This window comes from Chiloscyllium plagiosum, unplaced genomic scaffold (assembly GCF_037043375.1).
Source record: "Chiloscyllium plagiosum isolate Xiang-an unplaced genomic scaffold, Cpla_swu_hap1 HiC_scaffold_24, whole genome shotgun sequence".
Taxonomy (NCBI): Eukaryota; Metazoa; Chordata; class Chondrichthyes; order Orectolobiformes; family Hemiscylliidae; genus Chiloscyllium; species Chiloscyllium plagiosum.
The window spans coordinates 22,046,696-22,054,735 of NW_028270162.1; positions in this window are offsets into that span (position 1 = coordinate 22,046,696).

Sequence of the window (8,040 nt, forward strand, 5' to 3'; positions counted from 1 at the left end):
CAACTTGGGCCAAATCAGCGATCCACTCATTTATCATTCACCAAAAAATATACACATGCAGCTGTAAGACACCTCTCCCCACTGTTTCCCCAGCTAACATTAATTTAAAGGGACAGCTATTCTGGGTCAGGTTGTTTTTACAAACTTCTACCATTACAATGTTTGTGGAAGCATGCAGAATGAGGTTCCAAATTTCACAAAGACTATGGTTAAAACTTCACAAGCGAGCATTTGGTGATCTGTCCACACTCCAGCATCCCCAATAGAGGCACCAAGGAAACATATAGAACATAGAACATTACAGTGCAGTACAGGTCTTCGGCCCTTGATGTTGTGCCACCCTGTCATACTAATCTGAAGCCCATCCCACCTACACTATTCCATGTACGTCCATTTGCCTGTCCAATGACGACTTAAATGCACTTAAACTTGGCGAATCTACTACTGATGCAGGCAAAGCATTCCATACCCTTACTACTCTCCGAGTAAAGAAACCAGCTCTGACATCTGTCTTATACCTATCTCCCCTCACTTTAAAGTTGTGTCCATTCGTGTTTGCCGTCCCCATACTTGGAAAAAGGCTCTCCCTGTCCACCCTATCTAACCCTCTGATTATCTTGTATGTCTCTATTAAGTCACCTCTCAACCTTCTTCTCTCTAACGCTTCAAGGCCCTCAGCTTCAAGGCCCTCAGCCTTTCCTCGTAAGACATTCCTTCCATACCAGGCAACATCCTTGTAAATCTCCTCTGCACCCTTTCCAAAGCTTCCACATCCTTCTTATAAAGCGGTGACCAGAACTGTACACAATACTCCAAGTGTGGCCGTACCAGAGCTTTGTACAGCTGCAGCATAACCTCCTGGTTTCGGAACTCAATCCCTCTATTAATAAAGGCCAAAACACTGTATGCCTTCTTAACAACCCTGTCAACCTGGGTGGCAACTTTCAGGGATCTATGTACATGGACACCGAGATCTCTCTGCTCATCTACACTCCCAAGAATCTTACCATTAGCCCAATACTTTGCATTACAATTACTCCGTCCAAAGTGTATCACCTCACACTTGTCCACATTAAACTCCATTTGCCACCTCTCAGCCCAGCTCTGCATCCTATCTATGTCTCTCTGCAACCTACTACATCCTTCGTCACTATCCACAACTCCAACAACCTTAGTGTCATCCATAACCCACCCTTCTAAGCCCTCATCCAGGTCATTTATAAAAATGACGAACAGCAGTAGACCCAACACCAACCCTTGCGGTACGCCGCTAGTAACTTGACACCAAGATGAACATGTTCTATTAACTATAACCCTCTGTTTTCTTTCAGCAAGCCAATTACTGATCCAAACTGCTATGTCTCCCACAATCCCATTCCTCCGCATTTTGTATAATAGCCTATGGTGGGGAACCTTATCGAACGCCTTGCTGAAATCCATACACACCACATCAACCGGTTTACTCTCATCTACCTGTTTGGTCACTTTGTCAAAACACTCAATAAGATTCGTTAGGCATGACCTACCCTTCACAAAACCGTGCTGACTGCCCCTGATCAGATTATTCTTTTCTAGATGGTTATAAATCCTATCTCTTATAACCTTTTCCAACACTTTACCAACAACTGAAGTGAGACTCACTGGTCTGTAATTACCAGGGTTATCTCTACTGCCCTTTTTGAAAAAGGGAACCACATTTGCTATCCTCCAGTCCTCAGGCACTATTCCTGTAGACAATGATGATTTGAAGATCAATGCCAAAGGTTCGCCAATCTCTTCCCTTGTTTCCCAGAGGATCCTAGGATAGATCCCATCCTGTCCAGGGGACTTGTCTATTTTCACACTCTGCAGTATTTCTAATACCTCTTCCTTGTGAACCTCAATCTCTTCTAGTCTAGATGCAAGTGTCTCTGTATCTTCCTCGCCAACATTTTCATTTTCTATAGTGAACACTGTTGAAAAATATTTATTTAGTGCTTCCTCTACCTCCTCTGACTCCACACACAACTTCCTACTATTATCCTTGATTGGCCCTAATTTAACTCTCGTCATTCTTTTATTCCTGACATACCTCTGGAAAGCCTTAGGGTTAACCCTGATCCTATCCACCAACAACTTCTCATGTCCCCTCCTGGCTCTTCTGAGCTCTCTTTTTAGGTCTTTCCTGACTTCCTTGTAACCCTCAAGTGCCCTAACTGAGTTTTCACATTTTGTCCTAACATAAGCCTTCTTCTTCTTCTTGACTAGGGATTCCACTTCCTGAGTAAACTATGGCTCACGCGTTCTATATCTTCCTCCCTGCCTGACAGGTACATACTTATCTAGGACACACAGGAGCTTTTCCTTGAATAAGCTCCACATTTTTAATGTGCTCATCCCCTACAGTTTCCTTCCCCATTCTACGCTTCCTAAATCTTTCCTAATTTCCCTTCCCCCAGCTGTAACTCTTGCTCAGTGGAGTACACCTATCCCTTTCCAACACTAAAGTGAACCTGACAGAATTGTGACCACTGTCTCCAAAGTGCTTGTTACCCAGTACTAAATCTAAAGTGACTTTGCACCTTGTTGGCCTGTCTACATACTGTGTCAGGAAGCCCTCCTGCACACACTGGACAAAAACTGACCCATCTATAGTACTCGTACTATAGTGATCCCAGTCAATATTTGGATAGTTGAAGTCCCCCATGACAACTACCCTGCCTCTCTCACTCCTATCGAGAATCATCTTTGCTATCCTTTCCTCCACATCTCTGGGACTATTCGGAGGCCTATAGAAAACTCCCAGCACGGTGACTTCTCCTTTCCTGTTTCTAACCTCAGCCCATACTACCTCAGTTAACGAGTCCCCAAACATCCTTTCTACAACTGTAATATTGTCCCTGATCAACACTGCCACACCTCCTCCTCTTTTACCATCTTCTCTGTTCTTATTGAAATATCTGAATCCCAGAACCTGCAACTGCCATTCCTATCCCTGCTCTATCCATGTCTCCGTAATGGCCACAGCATCGAAGTCCCAGGTACCAACCACACTGCCAGTTCACCCACTTTATTTCGGATGCTCCTCACATTGAAGTACACACACTTCAAACCAGATTCTCACTTGTCAGTGTCAGATACTTGATTTGGGAACTCCCTACTCTCATCCTCTTCTGTACCTGTCCTACAATTTTGGTTCCCATCCCCCTGCTGTATTAGTTTAAATCCACGGTAATAGCTTTAGCGAATTTCCCACCCAGGATATTGGTACCCCTCTGGTTTAGATGAAGACCATCCTGCTTGTAGAGGTCCCACCTCCCCCAGAAAGAGCTCCAATTATCCAAAAACCTGACACCCTCCCTCCTGCACCATCCCTGCGTTCAACTCCTTTCTCTCCCTATTCCTCACCTCACTAGCACGTGGCATGGGCAGCAAACCAGAAAAAACAACTCTGTTTGTCCGAGCTCTAAGCTTCCATCCTAGTTCCCTGAATTTCTGCCTCAAGTCCCCATCTCTCTTCCTACCTATGTCGTTGGTGCCAATGTGGATCACGACTTGGGGCTGCTCTCCCTCCACCTGAAAGATCCCAAAAATACGATCAGAGACATCACAGACCCTGGCACCCGGGAAGCAACACACCAACCGTGAGTCTCTCTCATCCCTACAGAACCTTCTACCTGTCCCCCTAACTATTGAGTCCCCAGTGACTACTGTCCTGCTCCTCTTCCCCCTTCCCTTCTGAGCAGCAGGTGCCCCACTGCTTTCCCCTGGTAAGTCATCCCCCCCAATAGTATCCAAAACGGTATACTTGTTGTTGAGGGGAATGGCCACAGGGGATCCCTGCACTGCCTGCCGGTTCCCTTTCTGTCCCCTGTCGCCCATCTGTCTTTTTCTTTTATCTGGGGAGTGACTACCGCTCTGTAAGTCCTGTCAAAGTGAATAATTCATTTTGACTTGTGTCATCAAATGTATAGTTTGATACAGATGTTATTGCAAAGTCTGCCTACAAAGGGTAGGGAGCACTTCAGTTGCAGTGTCTCTGAGCCTGCAACACAAGGAGATGCAGCAACAATCTCCAGAGAAGCTCTGCCTGGAGGGAGGAGGAGGCAGGAAGAGGCTTCCAAGATACTTTTCAGCTGAACAGACTGCCAATAAGTGCCTACTCAGATGCAAAGTCCCTGAGGATAACATCTCTTCATCATCACTGCTCGACCATACACCACCGTCCCAATCACCTGTGTCATCCCATCATTAAGTCCTCATAGCCAGAATCCTGCGATAAAAGTTATAGTCAAAAACTGTATCATTCCCTTCAACACTAACATGCAGTAGCAGCAGTGTGCACCATCTACAAGATGCACTGCAGAAATTCAGCATAACATCATTACCAAACAACATATCCAATGACACAAGTCAAAATCAGCTATTAAACTATTGTACATTCTTTTGGACTCTATCTTGGGAATGGAAGATTTTTTCTTAGTGCCCGTATGTAATGCTAACCCAATGGTTGCAGCACAGCTGGTGGAAGGTAGGTGACTTTCATTGGGGGACATTCCAGATGGCTTTACAGGAACACTACTGACAAGCTGCAGGCTTCAAGAGCATTTTGACTGACTCCTTGTTATTGGGTTCTGGAACTATGGAACACATTAGGACCAAATTACCAGGACCTGGGGCTCTCGGAGTTCTGCTTTGTTCAGGTCAGGGCTGTGCTGGAGCCAAGTCCAACACTAGAGCCTAATCTTTCTGTCCATGTCCCTGTAAGAGTTGCAGCAATTTAGGCTGCAGACCTGTTTTTGCGGCTACAGTATTTATTTGACTAGTCCAGTGAAGCATATGGGTAACAGTATCCCAAGATATTGATAGAACAGAATTCAACATTAATGGTAATATCATTGAATGTCGAAAGGAGATGGTTACATTCTTTCTTGGTGCATATGGTCATTACCTGGAATTTCTGTGTAAGCGTCACTTCCTGCCTATCAAGCTAAATTGAATGTTGTCCAGGTCTTACTGCATTGGGCAATGACAACTCCAATGACTGAGGAGTCTCAGAGCATTAACTGTGCTACCAGTAAACATTCCCATTCTGAACTTATGCTTGTGTGAAGACCATTAATAAAACAGCTGAAGGTTTTTAACACTACCCTGAGCAATTACTGTTGATGATTGACTTCCAACAACCACTAATATATCTTCTTTTGTGCTAGGTATGACTCCAATTGGTTTACTTGAATGACTGCAGTCCATTTGGTGTAGGTAGAACCCCAATTATGATAGGGTGGGAATTCCAGGATTTTGACCCAATTATAGTGAAGGAACGGTAATATATTTCCAAGTCAGAATGTTGACTGGCTTGGAGGAGATCTTGCAGGTATTCCCATGTATCTGCTGTCCTGGTCCTTCTAGATGGTAGTGCTTGAGGGTTTGTCAAGGAGCCTTGGTAAGTTTTGGCAGTGCATCTTGTTAATGGAACACACTGCTGCTACTGAGGTGTTGGAGGGACTGGATGTGGTGCTAATCAAGGGGATTGCTTTGTCCCGAATGGTGCTAAGCTTCTTGAGTACCTTTGGAGCTGCACTCATCCAGAGAAGTGTATAGTATTCCATTATACTTTGCCTTAATCCTTGTAGATAGGCTTTGGGGAGTCAGGAGGTGAGTTGCTAGTATTTATGTGCTGTGACCAATACAGTTTCTGATCAATGGTAACCCTCCAGGATGTTGAGTGGGTGATTCAGTGTTGGTAATACCTGAGAGTATCAGGGATTGATAGTCAATTCTCTTGTTAGAGGTGGTGATATTTGTGCAAATGTTATTTGCCACCTGACAGCCCAATCTGAAATTGTCCAGTTCATGATGCATTAGGACAGGGAACTGCTTCAGTATCTAATGAGTTGCGAAAACATCAAAAATTCTTGCTTCTGATGAAGCAGCTGAAGATGGTTGGGCTACGACACTACCCTGATGCCCTGGAGCTGAGATGACTGACCTTCAACAACCATGACCATCTTCTCTTGTGCCAGGATTGACTCTAACCAGTGGAGAGCTTTCCCATACTGCCTATTGATTTGAGTTTTGTTAGGATTCCTTGATGCAGTCAAATGCAGCCTTGATGTGAAGGATAGTCACTTTCACCTGACCTCTGGAATTCGCCTCTTTTCTCCATTTTGAACCAAGGCTCTAATGTGGTCAAGAACTGATTAGCCTTAAATGACCGTTTCCCTCTGGCCTGGTTACAGCCCACTAATGCCGATGACTTATCATGTGGAAGTTCAAAGACTATACTAGTCTTGAGGTTCACACATTGCCACTATGTGAGCTGGTGGCTGACAGTGTCATATCAGTTGACTGGACCTTTTCACAGTGCTATGGCATTGCTCTCTTTCTTCCTCCTGGAATTGTTGTGACAGCTGGCACTTTTGAGAACATAGAAAAAGGAGTGTTAAGGAGGGAGGTAAGATAACTGGATGAATGTGCTGGTAGTGGAAGACCCCTTAAAGACCCCATAGTCAATCCCCCACAATGACAGACAAGGTTTCCTGTCATTAGAGCATACTCTGAAAAGCAGATCAAATTTAGGTTGAATGTCATTGGAATGTGATGTAGGCCTGAGATCAAACAGTAATAAAATAGAATGAGTGTGGGAGCAGTAACAGTGGCAGGCCATTAGGGTAAATCATGTTCATGTTGTGCATAAAGCAGAGGTTTTAGATAAACATTCTGCATTTAGGCCTGGTGAAATTGAACTTTTGGCAAATACTGAATACAATACTACAAGTAGTATTTATAAAGTATGCTCATGCAAAATGTGCTTAGGGCCTTGGTATTGATCTGGGAGTAAGAAAATTCATATAGCGTCATAGAGTCACAAAGCTGTACAGCATGGAAACAGACTCTTCAGTCCAAATCATCCATGCCGACCAGATATTCTTAATAAGTCTAGTCCCATTTGAGAGTGCTTGGCCCATATCCCTCTAAACACTTCCTACTCATATATCCATCCAGATGCCTCTCAAATGTTGCATTGTACCAGCTTCCACCACTTCCTCTGGCAGCTCATTCCCTCCATGCATCATCCTCTGTGTGAAAAAGTTGCCTTTTAGATTCTTTTTAAATCTTTCCCCTCTCACTTTAAACCTATGCTGTCTAGTATTGGACTCCCCCAGCCCAGGGAAATGACCTTGTCTATTTACCCTATCCATGCCACTTGTGAGTTTATAAACCTCTACAAGGTCACCCCTCAGCCTACGACGCTCCAGAGAAAACAGTCCCAGCCTATTCAGCCTCTCCCTATAGCACAATCCTGACAATTCTGGCAACATCCTTGTAAATTTTTTCTGAACCCTTTCAAGTTTCACAATATCCTTCCGATAGCAGGGAGACCAGAATTGCACGCAATATTCCAAAAATGATCAAACCATTAGCCAACCTTCAGTCTTCTGGCATCTTATCTGTGGCTATTGATGATACAAATAACTCAGCAGGTGGCCCAGCAATCACTTCCCTGTGGTTCCACACATAGGCAGCCTTGGTGACCTTTAAGTGGCCCCATTCTCTCCTAAGTTACTTTTTTGTCCTTAATATATTTATAGAATCCCTTTGGATTCTCCTTAACCATATTTGCCAAAGCCATCTCATATCCCCTTTTTGCCCTCCTGATTTTCCTCTTAAGTATACTGCCTTTATACTCTTCTAAAGATTCACTTGATCCCTGATGCCTATACCTGACATATGCTTTCTTCTTTTTCTTGACCAAAACCTCAGTTACACTAGTCATCCAGTATTTCCTACAACTACCAGCCTTGCCCTTCACCCTAACAGGAACATATAATCTCTGGACTCTCTGAAGACTTCCCATTTTCCAGCCATCCCTTTCGGAACATTCGCCCCGAATCAACTTTTGAAAGTTGTTGCCTAATACCATCAAAATTGGCCTTCCTCCAATTTAGAATTTTAACTTTTAGATCCAGTGTATCCTTTTATGTTGCATCTATATGTTGTAATAAGGGCAAGGAAGATTCCACCTGGACAAGAAATTCCACAAAGATCAAAGAAAAT